General features: G+C 41.7%; 1 protein-coding gene and 1 long non-coding RNA gene across 4 annotated transcripts in view; one reads left to right on the top strand and one right to left on the bottom strand.

Moving 5' to 3' along the window:
* The window catches only part of GRIA1 (glutamate ionotropic receptor AMPA type subunit 1), a 321,543-nt gene that overhangs the window by 20,685 nt on the left and 280,043 nt on the right, over positions 1 to 20,815 (bottom strand). The gene's annotated exons all lie outside the window — the stretch shown is intronic.
* Positions 15,326 to 20,815, top strand: part of LOC110743551 — a 34,383-nt gene continuing 28,893 nt past the window's right edge. The window contains exon 1 of the long non-coding RNA XR_002522821.2: positions 15,326 to 15,358. This is a non-coding gene — a long non-coding RNA (uncharacterized LOC110743551). The remainder of the gene's footprint in view (positions 15,359 to 20,815) is intronic.

Below are 20,815 nucleotides of genomic sequence, written 5' to 3'. Positions count from 1 at the left end.
GCATATGGATCCCTGAAGGCAAGGAGAGAGACTCCAAATGCTGGTTTGCTGTCTGAAAAGAAGTTCATATTTATGATTTCGCTTACCCCACATTGGGATTTTAAATGTGGCAATTTTCAAGCTGGGAAAACAATTTCTGTTAACAGATCCCAGAAATGCACTCTTTAATCTTTTAGATACCTTTATGGGCCAGTACTCCTCTCTCTCTGTCTCTCTCTCTCTCTCTCTCTTTCTTCCTCTCTCTTCTCTCTCCCTCTCAAAAGAAAGAAAGAAAGGAGAGAGAGGGAGAGACAGAAAGAAGGAAGAAAGGAAGAAAGCAAGCTAAAATGGTCTTTGTGCCTGAATAACACACAAAGGACATTTTTTCCTGAAAGAGGCTCAATGCTAGGGTAAGTAGATAGCCACTACCTCTGTTTCATTACCTTTCCTTCTCTTGTCTCCTCTACCTCTCCATTTTAAGGAAATGTATGTAGAAAGACTCAAAGTGGGAGAGGAAGGGGTATCAGTGCAGGGACACAAGAGAACTGGGCACAGCAAGGGAAGGTATAGGGACCAAGTGAAACAGAGAACAAAGGTTGGGGTTCCCAAGGTTCTAATTCTCATTTTTGCTGTGAACTATAAGACCACTTTTCTGTATTAGAAATAAAGTCCTCACTGTTCCACTCAGGCAAAGAATTCAGTTTGGGGTCAATAGTGTGAAGAAGTGTTTAGAGAAAGTAAACAATCCTCACAGAGCATCTCTCACAATGGGTAAGGTAGGAGGAATTTATGTCCTACACTGGTGGGCTCATGATCTCAATCAGGTCAAACAAGGGACTGTCTAAAAAAGATATTTAATTAAATTTCACCTCAAAATGTTCTCCTTTCTGGAAGATCCTCTGCACTTGACTTTATCTCTTATGCTACAATGCTGTTCTAGCCCATTGGTGTGTTGGCTGGGTCTCCTCAAACAGACAGTTAGTTCCCTGGAGTTATGTTCTTTGTGATTTTAGATCCTTCCCCAAACCATTTAGTATGGGATATTCCATGCAGTGTAGGAGTACAACATTTATTACAGCATTCTCCATGCCGTGTACTTTTTTTTTTCTTTTTTGCCAAATGAACAAATGAATGGTCAAAATCTAAATGCAATATCACCTATGTATCTATAACCTATGTGTCTCAGCTATTTGGTAAACTCACCTATCTAGAATACAACAGAAAAGGACCAGAAAGTGAGCAAAGAAAATGTACAGGGCTATAAGGTAATCATTGTAGTTAATACTTATTTCACTGAGGGCCTATTGTGGGCCAGGTATTGTACTAAGCCCTTTACATGCTTTATTTCATTTAATCCTTATATGCCTATTTGGTTGTCATTTTTACTACTTCTATTTTACAGATAAACACTTAACTTGCCCCAGGCTGTCACTCAGCCCATGCAGGTAACCATTGTGTTTTACACTGAGTGCAGGTGGGGTACTGTATGATCCTTGCCTGTGCTCATTTAGATCTTCCCCACCCCCTACTACTCAGTCCTTTTTAAACTTCTACTTTGCACACAGTTGTAATACCCAAGAATCTCCATTCTCTAAGCCCAAGCAGAACGAAGTCAGCAAATAAGAAAAGCCTCATCTTATGCCATTTCGTAAGATGCTAATTCACAACTTGACAACAAGGAAGGAGCCAAAGCAGGTTTTTTCTTTTCTATTAAATTTTTTTTTTTGGGTAGAGATAAGGTCTCACTATGTTGCCCAGGATGATCTCAAATTCCTGGCCTCAAGCAATCCTCCTGCCTCGGCCTCCCAAAGTGCTAGGATACAGGCATGAGCCACATTGCCTGGTCTTCTTCTTCTTCTTTTTTTTTTTTAAGGAGAGAAAAATGATGGTGCTAAAAGAATGGTGGCCTGGGGGCGATTTTGGTTCTGGAAAACTGCCCTATGATATTTGCCCTCCAGCAGATTTGCTGTATTCTAATCCGATGCCACTGATTATTGATCATGATAGAGTTATCCAGAAAAGGTTGTGTTTCACATGTTCAAAACAAAAGTTAAAGATGTGAGTTTGATTAAAAAATATTTCCTTTATAAAATATTACATCTGAAAAGGCCAGGACCCTTGGAAAATCCAGGGGTCTGGAATAGCAGAGGCTATCCCTTAGGCTAGCAGTAGTTCCCAAACATCTAGTTTTCACAGATAAGAAAAAAGTAAAATGGGTGTGGGAGGACCAGCATAGGTGTATGTTAAATGTTAACTTGACTAAGTAGAAATGTTTAAAGAGAACAACTACCATCTGTTGGCAACTTCCTTTTATAGAAGTAAAGATGCTGAAATAATCAAAGAAATAGGAAGGACAACCTTGCAGAATAAAAGGAAGTCTTTAGGTTGAATGAATTTAGACACATTGCTGTTATTTTCCTCATTTTACCTCACGCTGGTGAGAACTTTATCTTTGGCAAGCAGTGACTGGTCCACAGACTGGTGTTTGGAAGATGCTGTTCTAGAATAATCAATGTCTTTCAGTTGGCTAGATCTGGGGTTCAGTTTTACATTTTCATCATGCCTACCTAGGAACAACTCATTAAGGTCAATGTGGAATGTTTTGTTCTCTTCCCCAAGGTTCAAGTGGAGCTCACCAACTGTCTCTCAAGCCAGTGTTCATGTGTCTTGTTCACAGAAATGGGTACAAGAGGACCAACTTCAGCGGTACCTGGTTAATATCATTATTGGTATTTTGATGAGGAAAGGATTTTGGGGAAAAACTTTCAACTTGGGTTGTAACTGGTTAGCAAAGTAAGGCCATCTTTCTATTATAAAAATTGCCAGTTTTCCTGGTGCTAAATTATGAAGGGAATATATTGTTTAAGTTCTTTTATAAGACCAATTCTGATGGACCAGAAAATTATCGTTTTAATAAAAGGAGAGTTACGAAAAACAAGAGTTTTAGTGACTTATTAAGAATTCTTGAATATGCAAATAAGAGATTGGTCATTTTTTGTCTCAAAAAAATTAAAACAGAATGGGATGAACCTCAAAGACTAAAATGTTTTCAGAGAATATGTGGGTATTCCAGGCAAGTGAGTGTTCCTTTTGTTATAAACTTCTTCCAAATGCATTAGTCTCCTACCTGCCTCTTGTGGCTTCAGATTTTCCACTTGCCCTCAGGGACCATCTCTGGGGTTAGCCTTGCTCTGAATGAGAACCCCCAGTACTGGGAAATTCTCACTGCAACTAACTACAACTAGCCCTAGGCTAATCTATGTCAGCCATCTGAGCTTCAGTGTCTCCACCTGTCAAATGAGATAATAGAAGTTCCAACTCAGAATTATCCAATGGACTATCAATGAGCTATTTCATGAACCGACTTAGCTACTACTATTTGTGATAAATAATAACAACAATATTACGATTACCATCAAACTAAACATCTGAATTAAGTCAGAAGACCTGAGTTTAAATCTTAGCCCCAGCACTTACGGTGTGCCATTGAGCAAATCAATAAACTTCTCTAAACCTCAGATTCCTATGTGTAAAAGAGATTATAACATACACTGGACCCATAATAGAAGCTCAGCAAATACTCGTTAGCTCTAACTTACCTAGGATCAGAGGTGTGGAAAAGCAAAAGATGGCACAACATATGGATTAAGCTCTAGATTTTACCTGGAAAAGATTTTACAGACTAACAAAAAAGATTTCTGAGATTACTTTATTTTCTTTCTCCTGAAAGTGGAAGTCAGTTGCCCACTGCAGTTAATTAGTTATTCTTCATAGATTAGTGTTAATTAAGTTCGGCCTTACGTATTTTAAAGAAATGTCTAAATAAAATGACTTGGAAATTGTTTTAGTTTCACGAGCTCAGAATGCTGTTGATAATTACATATATATACACAACATATATATTTATATATCATATATGTAGAGGATATATATATATATATATATAAAATATCAAAACAGGCATTAGAATCATACAAAGGAAGGTGATGGTCTTCCATTATGAACTTGTCCCATCTCCTTTGGAGTCTGGAACTCATTGTTAGACAACAATTTTAAGAAGCAATAACAAACTGGAGTGTGTCGAGAGATCAATTACCAGAATGATGTGGATACATCTGGAACCATCACATGTGTGGAATAACATTGAAGTAGGTGTGATTTAGGGCAAATATAAGACTTGCCTTCAAATATCTGAAGGATTAATTTAGAGAATTTAGAGAAAATTATACTATGGGTTCCTAAGGAGGACAACTATGACCAATAGGCAAAAGTCATGGAGGACATTTGAGTCAGTATGGAAAAGAAATGACAGTAGAGCCAAAGGAAAATGGAATTGGCTGTCTTAAGATGAAACCCTTGCAAAGGAGGCATTCAGAAAGAGACTAAATTATTATTTGTTTTGATTTTATAGAAGGGACATCTACATCGAGTGGGAAACCATAATACTTTGCCATAAACTCACTTTAATAACCTTGAATATAGCTGAGCGGCTATTATGTGCTAGCACCACAAGAGGTCCTAGGTATATACCAATGCATAAGACAAACATGGTTCATGCCCTAGTGAGGCTTACAGTCTAATTGGAGAAACAGGCAATAAGAGAAAATGTGAAGTGTTATAAAGGAAACAAAAGGTGAAGTAACAGAAAATGTCAGAGGTAGTCAGGAAACATGGGTCTGAGGAAGTGATATTTAAGAAGAGATTAGAGGGAGAAGAGGATTGGGTGATAAGAGATCACATTCTTATGGGGAGATGAGGTTGGAGAGGCTGGCAGGGACTCTGCAGGCCAGGATTTAGCATTTTATTCTGAGATTGGAGGGTCTTAGCCAGGGAATGACAGACCCTTTTAAACCAAGTTAATAAAGTTCTCCCAATGCAGGGAGGAGAAGGGACTAAAGGGAGGCAAATGGGAAATGTGGAAGCCAATGAGAAGACCAGCGGAGGAGCCCAGGCAAGAGTGAATTAAGGATTGGAAAGATGGGCTGTACGTTCAGGATACATTTTGAGTAAGGGAGATAGATTGGCTATGGGGGATTGAAAGAAAGATTTGAGCTGATTTTTTCCCTTGCGATTGTGTAGACTGAGGAACCATTTGTGGAGATGAGAGAGACTGAAAAGAGATGGATTTGGGAGAAGCCCAAGAGTTCAGCTTTGGATGCACTAAATTTTTTTTTTTTTTTTTTTTGAGATGGAGTCTCACTCTGTCACCCAGGCTGGAGGGCAGTGGCTTGATCTCAGCTCACTGTAAGCTCCGCCTCCTGGGTTCACACCATTTTCCTGCCTCAGCCTCCAGAGTAGCTGGGACTATAGGCACCTGCCACCACGCCTGGCTAATTTTTTGTATTTTTAGTAGAGACGAGGTTTCACCGTGTTAGCCAGGATGGTCTCGATCTCCTGACCTTGTGATCTGCCTGCCTCGGCCTCCCAAAGTGGATGCACTAAATTTAAGATGCCTGTGAGATGTCCAAGGGGGGAATCAGTTTTCTGGGAAGAGGTGCATCTGGAAGTCAAAGGAAATAGTCAAGCTGGACACATAAACTTGAGTCAATAAATTGATTAATAAAACAGACCTGCGAGGACAATCCGCCAAAATTTTGTAAAGGGCTCAGATACGGATGGCTATAATAATTACTTACTTGAATAAACAACCTCTAGTGGAACTTTTCTTATGCTAAATTCTGTGCTTGGCACTGAGCAAAGTAAACAAACATAAAGCAAACAATCAAACAAAAAAAGAATCAGGCATGGTTTTAATTTGGCAAAGTTAGAGTCATCTGAAAATTCCAAGATTCGGAGAGATGTTCAGCATAAAGGAGATGATGGCTGTTGGTCATCAGGGGATGAAGCCAGGCCTGTAGTCACTGACGTGGTGACATGCATGGCATTTATTCCCCAAGAGGGCCAAGGAGAAAAAATAATCCTCAAATGACTGAGCCCTGACATTCAGCCACTGGAATTGGTAGGTCCAGGGCAGCATTCTAAATATTGAATTATTTTTGGAATTCTTGGGGAGGAAAGACTTGGTACTCTAAAGACGATTTCTAGGATGACCTTGTGCACATTAAGGTCCAATATGTCCAGACTTGTGCTCTAAAGAAACTCAATTATCATATACTTGCAGGGAAATTAAAGTTTGAAAAAAGCAGCCAAGGGAGATATTTCAGATGATTTTAATTGTGTCTCAACTTATGAAAAGCAAAGGATGGAATATTTGGCTTCAATTCTGTAGCAATTGTCTACACTTCCACTTCTGGTTTTGAAACCTTGAGTTTAAGCATCTGAGGAGTGTTGGATAAAATGACCTTTGGAATTCTACCCAGCCTATGATAATATGCTTTGCTTCTCCTCCCACAAAGGCAACTTCAAATTTAATCAGACCAGGCTGCTGGGCGTGCTACTTTCTCAATCAGTGTGCCTCTGCCTGCTCCTGTGTGCTTGCTTCTTGCTGTTCTCCTTAACTTCTCTTTTAAGGCCTGGTTGCTCTGCAGTGCTCCCCATGTTTTCCTTGAATCTGCCCTTGAGCACTTCATTTCTCATTGACCTTTCCTTTAAGCTTGCCTGGCATCTAGCAGTCAGTTCACTGCATCGCCTACTGCTATTTGATGTGTATTGGTCTTAGTCTTCAACTTGATTATAAGGCCTACAGAGTAAAGAGTTAGTGTCTTTGGGTCAACACTTCAAACATTTATGAAGATCAATTAAATGTTAATCATTGTAGGTACTTACTAGGAATAACAACTTGAACAAGTTGTAAACCTCTTCCTTTAAGGACCATGCAATCTAGTATGCGAGGCAGAAATGTTTCTCAATAGTTCATGAAAGACTGTATCAGATTTTAAAATAAAGGGTTATGGAAGCACCAAAAAAGGAGAGAGGTGAATTCTGACAGTGGGTGGAAGTTAGAAAACCTTTAGGGAGTGTTCTGTGAAAAGGGCAAAGTCCCCACCTGGGGAGTGTGGTCATGATGAGGGGAACTTCAGGGAGATGAAGTTAGAACAGCTGACAGAGTCCTAATCGTGAACTTCCTTGAATGCTATGCTAGAACATCAACACTTTACCCATGGGCAGGGGAGATACGGCAGGTTTTTAAGCAGAGAGAGGCCTCAGACCAGCAACCCATCTACACTCAGCAGAGTGAATGATACAGTCAGTTGTAAGCAAATACATACCAATTAACTGAAAAATAAAACGGCTCATATGAGAGGAAGAGACAAGGTTGAAAATTTTAACCCTGGATCCAGGGATCATGAAGATGGTGGGCCATTTCAAAGCAAGCAGGACTTACATGGAAACTTGAGGTTGGTTGTCAGTGGAAGAGGAACTAGAATTATTCTCTGAGATGCCAGAGGGCAGAATTAGATCAGGGAGACAAAACCACAGGGACACAGATTGCTGCTTAATATGATGGCAAACCTGGAATTATTAACGCCCTCTGGTAATTGCTACTTTAAAAGTGTGATTTGGTGGGACATTGTTCATGGGACAACTGTTTTTCAGGAACAACATGGAGGAAATTCACGAGCTAGATCGGATTAAATCAGTGGTTCCCAAACGGCTCATCCAATGAGCTGGAACTGGTTTGTGATAGTTTTCACTCATCAATGGGAAAAGAAGGAAAGATAAGGGTTGCGTAGTGAGTTTTCAGGACGTTGAACTTTTCCATTTAAAGGACAGATCTTTGTTCGTAATTGATTGTTTCCTTCATTAATTTTTAGTGTTAATGTATTCCTTCTGTTATTAAATGATATTAATGAGAGATGGTAATTTTTTTTGTTTCTTTTGTCTTTTCCTGGCAATATAAAATATTGTCAAGTATCCACACTTTATCTTTTTTTTTTTTTTTTTTTTGTAATTTTACTGACACATGATATCTGCAGCTTGGGATCTGCTGGGATTCTAGGGGAAGGGCCTTCAAGGAACTCCTCATCCACCCTTAAGAGGGGAGAACAGGTATTGATGAGCAAAGTTTAAACACATTTATGGGGGCTATTTAGGGTGAGAATTTGCTTGCACTGTATTAAAGGTCAGTGCATAAGTGAGCATGGTCCTTCTAACTCTTCCTTCCATGGGGCTTGAGGGTTCAGGGGCACAGAGTCCTCTCTCTGCGAAGAAGGTCCAGATCACCTTTTCCTCCTTTCTCTTTTTACACTTCTCCCTGAACTAAGCAATCTTCCATGGTCTGTCACACATAGGCCTGTGGAGAATAAAAAACCATTTCGAGGGGATGACAGAGAAACCTTCTCTGGGTGGATTTGTCTGCTTCTTTTCCAAAGCCAAGCCAGGGTTCTTTTGCTTGGAATGGGGACCAGAGCCTCATTAGGCACCAAAGCTCATTTACCCTGCCACTGCTGAGGAAAAGCGTGGCTGAATTTAGGTAGGACTAGTACTGATGGGCCTGGGTCCTGGATGCACTCTCTTAATGGCTTCCTTTAGACAACGGTCTCAAAGTCCTCCTCTGTCTTTAGTCCAGTCTATGACATCATTGGCTGTGTGGACCATTTAAGGTAAACTGACTGGGCAGACAGCTAAGGCCCCATAGGACTCTGCTGACTCAGTAGGTTGGGGTGATGAGGGAACTGGGAGAGGTTATCCAGTGACCAAGCAGAAGAAAATAGTGGGGTTGTATCAGGAGTTTCAATTAAAATGCAGACATCCCCGGGTTCCTTAAGGTAGGATCAAAGTTCCCTTCACCCCTGACTATTCCAGATGGCGTTCCCCTCTTGAGTATACTCAAGGAACAGAGAGTCCTGTGATCTTATGAGAAGAAATGCTGGTCAGGCAGTGAATCAGCAGAACACGGAGCCTTTGTCTTTGGTTTCCGACTGTACAAATGACACAAAGGAATTTTTTTTTTTAAAGCAAACGATATATACAGAATGCTCACATAATTACTTCATGCTGGGTGGAGGAAAGAGTCTGAAGGCGTGATTTGAGTTCCTCATTCATCTCTGATCACATTATATGACATGTCATGTAACTATAGCTAGGGTGACCAGCTGTCCCAGTTTTCCTGGGACAGTCTTGGTTTTTGCACCAAAAGTTCCACATCCTGGAAGCCCCCTAAACCCTGAGCAAACCAGGGTGGTTGATGACCCTAACTGTACCTCAGTTTTCCCATTTGTAAAATGGGAATAATTGCATGCTGCTTCTGCCCCGACTGCCTGTAGAGTGGGGAGCAAATGAGGTGACAGATGGGAAAGTGCTTTGAGAGTAATTCTGGACAAATGCAGGTAGCTGGATTGGAAGCATGACTAAAGCTCACCTCTACATTGGCACATGCACTACCTAGGACACTTCGCCACTTTGTGGAACCCTAGTCATCTTACAAGCTTCTAATGTGTGTTGTTCTCCGCAAATACTCCAGGAGTGACCCAAGGCAGAATGGAGTAAGCCTTCTGGTCCCATTGTACTTGCATGCTTTATCACAGCAAAATCATCATTCCCTTACCCATCTCCACTCATCTGATCTGACTGAGAGCTCTATTGGCAAGAACCCTGGACACTGCAGAATAGGGAACACAGTAGCTGCTTCACAAATGTTTGTTGAATGAATGAGTACTTTTTAATTTCTGATATAAACCACAGGGGTTACTTGAACCCCTCAAAACTGCACAGCAGTCTTAAATGTGCAAATACTTATTTCTGGTCCTGTAACTTTCTTCAGGGTTCTGTGAAGAAACCTGGTTAAGATCAGTGGAAACAGCTCAGAGACCTGGATAGGGATCTGAAGTCTGGCTCCTCCAGCAGGAATTCTACAGACAGCAAGCATTTCTAAGGTACGTGTGATACCTAGCCCGCCCCATATTGTGAGAAGCAGGTATCAACAGTTCATTTGCAGCTCACAGTAAACCACATCTGGTCCTGTAATGCAGAAGCATTTGTCAGCAGCAGCAGGCACACAGGTCTGTGTCAGACACCTTGGAGATGCTTGACAAAAGATAACAGAGGGAATGAATGAAGGTCCCCCCACAATTAATGGAGGGAGTGGAAACACTATTCAGTACAAGAGCCAGCTCACTGGTCTCATCTCAGCCACCCCTGGTTCAATGAAAGGAAGAAAAGCCGGGCCAATCCTAAGGACTGCGTGAACAGGATGCAGAGGAGGCCAGCAGGTCCATTATTTTCTTGTGGACTTTTAAATACACAGGATCACAATGCTGGAGAATTCTCCCCTTCAGTGGCAGAGAATGGCTCCTGAGGAAGAGAAGAAAACAGCTCCTGCAGGTCTCCCACCTCCAGCCTGACCCTGCTGGCACTCTCCCTTCTTCCTCTCCCTTTCCACTACCACCTGCAGCCCCTTATCTCTTGCAGCTCCACTGTATCTCTCGTTTATAATGGGATTCTATGAGAGGTTTTGTTTGAGGAAGTGATTCCCTGCTGAAAACAGCAACAACAAAGATTGAAAAAGAATGCATGAATCACCCTTCCCTTCACTCCCGTATGGTATGCTTGCGGTGGCTTTCCTGAAATACCTTTCTCCCCATCTTCCTTCTGGCTGTTCTCTCTACTGGTAGAGGAACTGTTCAGGGACTGCTGCCTCCTCCTGGAGGCCTTCCTAGAGCTTTCACCCAGGGGACAGGCAAGATATTAATTCTTAACTGCATGTTTTCCTCACTGTGCCTTGTTTATTTATCTGTTTTTATGGTACTTCCTTTCTTCTTATATTAGCGTTAGTTGTTACTGGGTTGTGCCTTCCTTTATCCTTCTCTTAAATGTGATCACTACTAAAAAAATTGTATAGTTTATATAAAAATTGAGATTTCTGGTTTATTTTGAACAATGAGAATATGTGACAACATTCCTACATGTCAACATTAGACTGGAATGAGAGGAGGCTGTCCTGTCTAGATAAGACACATACCCTTGTTCACTAGCCTTCATCATTTCCTATGATCTTGCTAAGGTTCAGTGTCAGTTTTCATTTATAGCATTAGGTAATTGATAAGAGCATAGACTCTGAATTCGGACTATCTGGGTTCAAATTTTGGCTCTGCCACTTACTCACTGTGTGAACTCTGACAAGTTAATTAGTCTCTCTGTGCCACTGATTCATTATCTGTAAAATGAGGTTATTAATGGTACCTACTTCATTGGGTTCTTGTGAGGATTACATAAATTAGAAAATGCATATGAGAATTTAGAGATGGCTTGCTACAGATAGCAAGTGCTCAATAAATATTAACTATAATTATTATTTACCATAGTGTTTGCACTGTGGTTTTGTTTCTTAGAGAAATATTGTCTGCGCTCATGACTCTATTAAAAATGAGAAAACCACATAGGGTTTACCCCTGGTCCATTTTACTCATCTTCTTTACCTGGCCCTGGGGTGTTTGAGGTTGTGGTCCCTGCTGTAGATGATGCATCTTGGAAGTGCTGATGTCATAGTTTATTCATCGTTGTTTCCCTCAAGAGTACTGACTTGGCATTTTGAAAATACTGTACTTGGAATGTTGATAGAATTAAATTGCATGACCATGGTCATGTACTTGCATTTTTTGCCTTTAGGATGTTTATTAGTAATGGCCAAACAGACCTACAAGTTGTCAGCTGGTTTAATTTGTGTTACGTGGTCTATATAGTAGGACTAGTATTTCCTGCTTCTCCATGAATCAGACGGACCAGGCACAGCAACTGCTTTGATAATGTGCTCGGAAAGTCACCACGTACGTAGAAGTTGACTAGGTAGGAACTGGTCTATGTGATAAGCAATCAGTAGGGGTTTCCCGCAGGCTAAATTCTCTGCTAGATTCTCTGGGAGAGTTGGCCTTTGCTTCGTTGACCTGGAAATATGGGTGGGGGGCAGAAGGAAGCAATACAAGCCAAGATACAGGAGTTGGGGAAAGTTGTGTTTGTGGGCCACAGGGAGATTGGCTGGACTAATGCAGCTATTTTTTTTTTTTAATATTCCTCCAAAGGAATAAATTTTATTCCCAAGGGAATAAAGAATATAATTAAGAGGACATTATCCTCTTTTATTTTGCTAGAAGTTTGTTCTGAGGAAGGATGAATAATATATGCAAATTTCCCTGCCTGATTTTCTTTGTTTGAGGACTCTGCTGGTTTACTGTGTGAGACGAGATTGGTTCCTTTGGTTAGGATTCACCTGGGCTTTTGCCCGCTTTCCCTCTGAGGAACAGGCTGATTACAAACGATTGTTAAGCCATGATCTTAGCCTGTGGGGCCATTCAAAAAATGTTACAGGGACAGATGGCTGGGAATTTCTCAGCAGGGGTTCAGCTCAGGGCTACCTCTTATCCCTTACTTTCTGCCTGCCCTCAGAGACTGGGCTTCTCAGACACTGGAACTTTCTACCTTCAGGCATATGGATGAATGCAGTGTGGCTGTTACCTGAACACTTGGTATTCTGAAATTTCTGCCATGTTGCAATGTTAGCAATCCTAGTGTGGTCTAGCCCAGAGAAGGTAATCGCCACTAATTTGGGTCAGATACTCACACAAACAGAAGAGATGGTGAGTGTGGAGGGAAGCTGAAAGGGAAGGAGAACTGGGGTGAAGAAAGTGGATTCATATTCAAGAACTCCTCACTTAGCATGAACTCTTCATAAGGGATTCATTGTATTCCCAAGACAATCTTGTGAAACTTATAGCAAGATCTCAATTGGAAGATGAGAAAATTAAGTTTCAAAGACATTAAATAATGATAATTAACACTTGTCAGGCATTTTACTATGTGTCAGGCACTGTGCTAAACACTTTGTATTATCTCATCTAACCACACTTAACAACCACAGAAATAAATGCCAGAGTTACCTCCAGTTTTTTACATTTGGTGCAAACTAAGTCTTAAGGAGATGAAGTCACTTGTCCAAGAAACAGTTGTTATTAACTAGCAGACCTGGGATTCATACCAGTCTTGACTTCTGGGTCATACTGCGGCTTGCTACTTTCTCAAGATCACATGGGACGTAAATGTGGGAGGCAGAATTTGAATTCAGGTCTCAGGAACACCAAAGCACATTTGCTTTCCAAACCCACAAGCCCCAAGTGGCAGAGCTGGGACAGATATCCAACCCGTCTCTCTCGTGGTCTTTGTATTACAGCAGCTGCCTTCGTAGAAAACGCAAAAGACCTAGCAAGTCTGAAATTAAGTTGCGATGGGAGGGAGAGAGAGGAAAAAAAGAGATGCTATTTTTGACAGAGACAGCCTCTTAAAAGAAAGCAACATACAATTTGTATATCAGCAGGAGGAGCGGTGCTTCAGTGGGCAAATCACAGCCTGCACTGAGCTGCTGTTCTCACCTAGGTAAAGGCCATTCATTTCCCTTATTCATCTTCCCAGATACATCCCTGCCACCTTACTCTCACCACTTTCCTCCTCTTTCTCTCTTTAATGTGTTGCTTTGCCATTTATGAGCTTCTCAACCAGGCACTATAAAATGGAGCTCTAGGCCAGCCATGGTGGCTCATGCCTGTAATCCCAGCACTTTGGGAGGCTGAGGCAGGTGGATCATGAGGTCAGGAGTTTGAGACCAGCCTGGCTAACATGGTGAAACCCCGTCTCTACTAAAAATGCAAAATTAGCCTGGTGTGGTGGTGCACGCCTGTAGTCCCAGCTACTCAGGAGACTGAGGCAGGAGAATCACTTGAACCTCCAAGAGGCGGAGGTTGCAGTGAGCCAAGATCGCACTATTGCACTCTAGCCTGGGCACAAAGAGTGAAACCCCATCTCAAAAATAAATAAATAAATAAATAAATAAATAAATAAATAAATAAATAGCTCTAACAAGAGTTAGTGCCCATTTGTCTTTGTGATTTCACCAGGATCCTCCAAAATAAATTAGCAGCGTGGATCTGCAACCTAGCCTAGTGCTTCAAGACAGAGTGCTTAGTTTGTGGAGGCTACCTGACATCTCATGTCCCCTGATGTTTTCCCTGGACATTTTGAGGATGCCACCTTTTAAGGCAGCGATGCGTGTCTCGATTAGCACAGAAGTGGGTTGTGGAAAGAATGAGGGTTTCAGAATCAGGGTTTGTACCTAAGCTCTGTTCCACAAATCACTTTGAGAACCTGGGTAAAGCATTACCCTCTGAATCTTAGTTTTCTAAACTGTGAAAGGGAAATGATAATATCTAAATCAAAAGGTGAGGGAAGGATTAATGTACGACCATCACAGGACACTGAATGCATTGCCCAGCACATCATTGGCATAAAATGGATGTAAGGCTCCCCTACCCCACCCTCTAAACTTATGGCACAGTTGGTTTAAAATGACCTGTTTTTCATTGCTGAAAGAAACAAAAAACACATAGAATTTTCAGGACCATAAAAATCTTTAGGAATGTTTTTGCTTCAATGTGTCATGGGCAAGCAGGGGAACCTTAATATGCATCAGATGTACAGTTTTGCATTTTTATGTAGGTATAGGGTAAGACATCCACCTGTGGTATGACTCTGACCCTGGAGAGGTTCCTTCTCCCCAACAAATAGAAATGGTGCAGAGTCAAGCAAGGATTCCCTAGGGAATTCAAATAGAGCAGAAAGCAAGCCATTTCCCTTATGAAATCTGTTTTCTTATTTGTATATTAGTTGGATAGGATCAATGCTATTTGTGTGTGTGTGTGTGTGTGTGTGTGTGTGATGGGGGTGGGGATTAAATAATCTTTATTATCTGAATAATCATCCCTTCCTCATAATTTACCTCCTTACATCTTTGAGAGGGCATTCTTGCTTAATGAGTGAGAAGAGGTCTGGAATCAGGTTGAATTATGTGATGAAGATGAAAACAATATTACCTCCACGGTGTTGTTAGGATTAAATAAGATAATGCACATCACTTCTTAGGAGTGCCTGAGATGAGTCAGTGCTCAATAATGTTAACAACAAGTCTTATCACCATCCCTAAAATGCTAAATAAAGCGCTTGCCACTCCTTTGTCTGGACTTTTGCACCAGACTACTGCACCAGTCTCAGGAAGCTTTCTCCGTACTCTCCGTAATGCATCCCACGTGCATTACACGTGTAGTGTAATGCATCTTGACCTGAGAAGGCTTCTGAATTGATGCAGCTCTCCTTTGCAAACCTCCAGTCTCTATTGAAAAACACACACATACACACACATACACACACACACACACACACACTCTCTCTCTCTCTCTCTCTCTTTCTCTCTGCCTCCCTCCTTCCTTTGTCTCTCCCTTCCAACCTCCCTCACTCCCAACCTCCCTCCCATTTTTTTTCTATCTCCCCTTTTATCCCCCAATTTCCTCTCTCTCTTCCTTTCTCTCCAGCTCTTCTGAGGACGCAAGTAAATCCAGCCTCTCCACTCAGAGGGCTTTGTCTCTGATCAGACCCGACCTGGGTCACAGAGTTCATGGGGTTACCATGACAACAAGCATCCCTGGCTACCCATCAGGAGGTAAGGACCAATTGAAAGGGATTGTCATTTCCCTGGGACATACTGTATTTATCAACAGCAGGCTCTGCACCAGTATTATACTACGGGAAGACAGGCTGTTACTTGTGAGGGTGGGAGGGAGGGAGAAAAAGAAATATTAGGGTTTTATTTTTTAGCATGTTCTCTGTGGGGGAGGACCACAAATTGTTCTCAGAGACATTTTATTTCTAATGCAGCCAGTGTATGTGAGGGGGATGAGGGTGGGGCTCATGTGCATTTCTGATGAACACAGTTGGTTTTACAAAAAAGAAAAAAATAAGTTCTTTGGCTCAAAAGTGTCTTTTTAGTAGGTCTAATGGGAGGAGGAGAGTGGTAGAAAATGAACACTAGTAAGTATCTTCTGTAACAGGCACTTCATGCTATTTCATCAGATCGTCAAAGCAACTGCACAAAATTATTATTCCAGTTTTTCAGATAAGAAGACAGAGGGTTATGAAGTTCTAGTGACTTACCAAGTGAGGTCAAACTCTTGACTGGAGGTGATCTGACTCCAGGAATTGTGGTTGTGAACCATTCCAGGAGGATTCCTGGTCACCCCCCATCATATCCATCCCCCTGCTCCTTCAGAGCCTCCTCCTCATGTTCTGCCTCCTCACACTCCACGCGCGTTGCCTCCCTGACCTCTTCTAGCCCTCGTTCCCAGAGTGGACTGCTGTTTACTTAGAACAGAGGCACCTGGGGGACTTGTTCAAATTGCATATTCCTGGATCTGCAAAATCAGAAGTCTCAAGGATTGGAGTCTAGGAAGGGGCATTTTAAACCAGCTCCCCTGAGTCATTTTGATACACACTGAAGTTGGGAAGGACTCTTTAGAGCAATCGACTCAATGCCACACAAAAAGGCACTTGCTTATTTGTTTCCTAATTATTTTCTGGGTCAATGTGATTCTCTAAAAGAAGAGAACTCTCTATGGCTTTCTGTAACACTCAGGTTAGCATTAGGCCAAAAAAAAAAAAAAAAAAAAAAGGTTCTCAGGGAAGGCCTACTGGACCTCATGGAAGATACAAGCATGTTTTATCATCCCAGTGTCGGGGATGAGCAACTAGGAAGAAACCCTCAGTGCCTGAAAGTGAGAGCCTTCCCTACAAAACCTTGGTGATACCTCTTCCTGACTCACAGCCTTAACCACCCTTCTTTTCTTTAGCCAGATGCCAATATGCACAAGCAACTCTTGCTAGATTATTTTCCAGCACAGGGTTACGTGAAGAGATAAAAAATATACTCAGTGGGAATGCCAGTGAGGCTACAATGGTGATGAACAATTCTGGGCTCATGTCATACTAAAAAATTGATAAAGGCCAGATATAGTCAATGCAGCAGGGAGGAACTAAAGGTGGTCAATGTCCTTCATCATTCTTGCTGGTGTGCTGGAAAGCTTGTGTCCCTTCCAGGGATGCCTTTCTTAACCAGGTAGGCATTTCAGAGGTAAAACTGAGGTGGCAGCAGCAATTCTGTTTGGGAGGTAAATCCCCTATCTTCCTGTTTTCTGTCCTTGCCAAAATCAGTTTGTACCCAGTCAAGCCTTAGGCAGGAGCACAAAAGTCCCAGAAAGCTTACATAAAAGACTCCTTTTCCAAACTTCCCAGCTTTAAAGTGAAGGATGTGACTAGTGATGAACAAAGAGTCCACCACTTCTCCCATGTGTCTGCATCCCATTGTAACTCATGACCACATTCATTACCTCCTACCAAGATGACCACAACAGCTTTCTAAATGACTTCCTCGCCTGTGATCCTCCTCTCTCTGATGCACATTGCAAACCACTGCCAGGGTAATCTCCAGGAGCCTGTCTGATCATGTCCCTCCCTGTCAATGACCTTCAGTGGCTCCTATGGACATAGTAAAACATGCAGATACATTTGAGATTCTTCACAATATGACCACAGCCAATCACTCCTCCCTATTAATGAATTCTCTGGTTAAAGTGGACCCCTTGTCATTCCTGCAAACAAGCCCCATGTGTGTGTGTGTGTGTGTTTTTTTTCCATTTCTACATTTGCTGTCTTTTCTCCTTCAGCCCCTAATATGAAGAATCCTCTCCCCACTTCCCATCTATCACAATTCTTCCACCATTCTTCCACAATTCTTCTAGTGGTGGAAGAATCTGCAATTCTTTTTGAGTGTTTTTTTGAGCTCTGGACACTCCTTTTTTTTGAGTGTTTCTGACTCTCTTATGGCATTGGTAGGATAATAGGTATCTACATAATGCTGCTCATGAGCCGTACTTGATGATGCATTATTTAAGTACTGGGATTGCGGATTGCGTCTCTCACCACCATTCCCTGAAGCATTATGCACAATGCTTTGTGTGAGAAGGTATTTGGAAACCAATCGGTGACGCTAAATGGAAAGCACAGGGAGTGGGTCTCAGACCTTCCTGGGTGTCCATTACCCAGTAAGCTGCAGGGTAATGCAGCTTACCCAGTAAGCTGCACTCCTGCCCCCTTGGCCCATACATCTGGCATAAACAAGACACATGACAGAAGACAAACATGTCATGATCACAGAGACCAAAGAAGACTCCATGAACCATGGTCACAGTTAAAGACCAGACTTTGACCAATGTCCTGATTAGGGTCTAACTCTTAGCAAATCTGTTAAGCTCCTGGTAGATAGTTTGTGAAAGAGAATCATTAGGTGACATTTCAACTGAGGCCAATCTGGTATGGATTCTTTCTTGGGCTTATAAAACATGGGCTATGCCCCCTTACTTAGGAAGTTTGAACACATAGACGGAAGTGTTCATCATAATAAAGAAAAGACATTTCAGTTTAGGCTAGCAAGATACATTAAGTTGGCACCAAAAGGGCCAATAGATCATAATTAGTAGATTTACCAGTTGCCTTTCCCTAGTGACTGGCATTGGCTGCATAGGTCTTTATCCACAACCCGAGGGCTCGTGAAACATAACAGCCCCTCTCCCACCCCCAAACATGCAGTGACAGCCAACAAACAGCATCTGTTTCAAAGAAACGCCACCTGTCCAAATGGAAAATCAAGCATTGAACCACCTCGCTTCATCAGAGTATTTGTTTCCAGAGCAGAAGAAACAAACAACAACAACCAAAAACCATTCTGTGACTGACATAGCTTTTTAACACTCTGTGGGGACCATGGCCTGGCTTCTGCCAAGTAGACTTGGCAAGTTTTGGAGGAACATTTGGGCCTTAGGTGTCAGTTCTCTGATCTTCTGAAGCATAACTGGGTAATCCGTCTTGGAGAAATCTGGAGCTTGTTCTAGGCAGGCTGTAAGAGAGTGAACGCGCCACAGGCACAGCGAAGTCTGGCTTTATGGAGAGAAAGTAGTGGAGGAGAATGGCCAGGAAGGTCCTCTCTTGATACAAGTACAGGCAGTAAGCCTGGAGGACATCTTCCTGTGAAAGCTGCAAAAACCCTACCTTTGATTGGGCTGATGAGAAGTTTATAATAATACCTGGAACAAACTCAAGCACCTTTTTGTAGTGTAAACACTTCCAAAGAGTTTGCAGCCTTGTGAGTAGTTAAACAGTCTTTTAAAAAAGTATTTTTTTATGATTCAAAATCATTTGAACGAAATTGGATTTCTTCTGCCAGGTTATCTTTAAGCATACATCAGCCCCTCTTCAATGGGTCCAAAGGAAGCACAAATGTCTTTACTCTTCTCCTTACTGCCCACCTCTGTCATGCAGAATGGTTTCCTGGGATCAAGTCAGTGGATCTAGGATTGCTGGAGCAGGCACATGTGTTTGTGGTATTTGGTCTGCTATAACTCTTTGGAGTTTGACCATGTCTTGGGTCAAATGGCATCATATGGGGTGTGGAAAAGAGTTATAATGGAAACCTGGCTGGAGTATGTGTGTGGGGGGTGGGCTGTGGGGGAGGCATGGTTACTCATATTTTCTGCAACCATTCTTCAATGGTGTGTTTTGTGGAACCTCTACATTATTGGTTGCTAGCAGTGTTCCCTTTTAATGCACAGATGAGAAGCAGAATCCCATTAAGGGATCCCATTAAGAGGAACTTTCCCAGGCCAGACACTTGAGGTCCTCTTAGGACGAGTGTTACTCTTCTGTTTTTGAATCTGGAATTATGATGGCCCCATGACTACCATCAAGTTTGCATTGGAGAGAAAGGAGCACTGTGGGAAGACAGGAGCATATGACCATCAGTTGGGTGTTCTTGACTTGCAGTTCAGTCATCAGTGATCTGCATTTGAAACATGTTGTTTTTTTATTTCTCTCTTCTTTTCTCTTGTTGTCTTTTTTTGAAATCAATAAATGGCTTGTTACATGTTTTACAGAGATTTATGCAAAAGAATTAGTTTTTTCTTTATCATGAAGCAGAATTATTTTCATCATTTGTTCCAGAAACTGTCTTTCAGCAAGCAAATCCATAAAAGCAGGGTTACTCCTCAAAGGAATGGTGCTGGGTGTGTTAAAGCCAGTGTCCATTATCACTTTTTGCCTTCAGAGTGGTGAGTGGCTGCTCTGGACTTCAAAGATCTGGTTTTAATTCCCAATTTGGTGGTTATTTGGTCCATGTGAGTAGGTGCAAAGAACCTGGCCCAAGTCCAGTCCCCTGCCTTAAATGGTGCTGTCATTCATAAAGCCCAGTGCAACATTAGAGTGAGTTACAGCCGTAGGCTCTGAAGTCAGACTGCCAGGGCTTTAAATCTGGCTTCTGCCTTATTAGCTGTGTCAACCTGATTAGGCAACTTAACTCTTACTCTGTTTCCTCATCTGTAAAATGGAAATAATGGTACTTTATAGGCATGTTGCAAGGGTTATAAGAGGTAATGCAAGTACCACAGTGAGTGGCACTTAATATGCACTGATTCAGTGATGATTTTTATTATAGTGGAAAGCCATTTGAGTGCCAAATGGCCTAAGTTTTAGGTTCATGTCACTCCAGTATTTCCAGTAGCAGGAAATATACAGTATTTCCCGAGTTGTTGTTACCTTACCTTGTTCCAGGAAACCGTGTGTGGGATGGGATGGCAGAGGTACTCTATTGATTGGACAAATTATGTTATGTGTCTGTGCTTTGTTTTCTTAACTTCACATCCATGTATTTATGTGGATGTCCTTGACTCATGAAACCTTCAGTGCATTGTAATATTGCGGTATCACTGATGTTCCTGGAACTATAAAAACTCATTCTCTACTTTGAGTCTTTCTAGGTTGATGATCAATAACTTTCTGAGATAAAAGCCTCTTCCTTGCCAAACAGTATCATCTGAATCCCCTTTGAACTTTGCTCAAACTTATAAAGAATGTTTTAGATTCTACCAGGCAAAAACACATGACTGATAAATACCAGACCATTTATCTTCATTAGTTCATATTCAATTATGTCTACACTTCTCCAGGTATCTTTATTCTCTCAATTTTCAGATAATTACTTAAAGTTCTTCAAAGTATTTTCATTGCTCTTCGAATA

Source organism: Papio anubis, chromosome 5, assembly GCF_008728515.1.
Source record: "Papio anubis isolate 15944 chromosome 5, Panubis1.0, whole genome shotgun sequence".
NCBI lineage: Eukaryota > Metazoa > Chordata > Mammalia > Primates > Cercopithecidae > Papio > Papio anubis.
The sequence above is the reverse complement of the archived record's forward strand: the minus strand, read 5'-3'. Positions and strand labels throughout refer to the sequence as shown.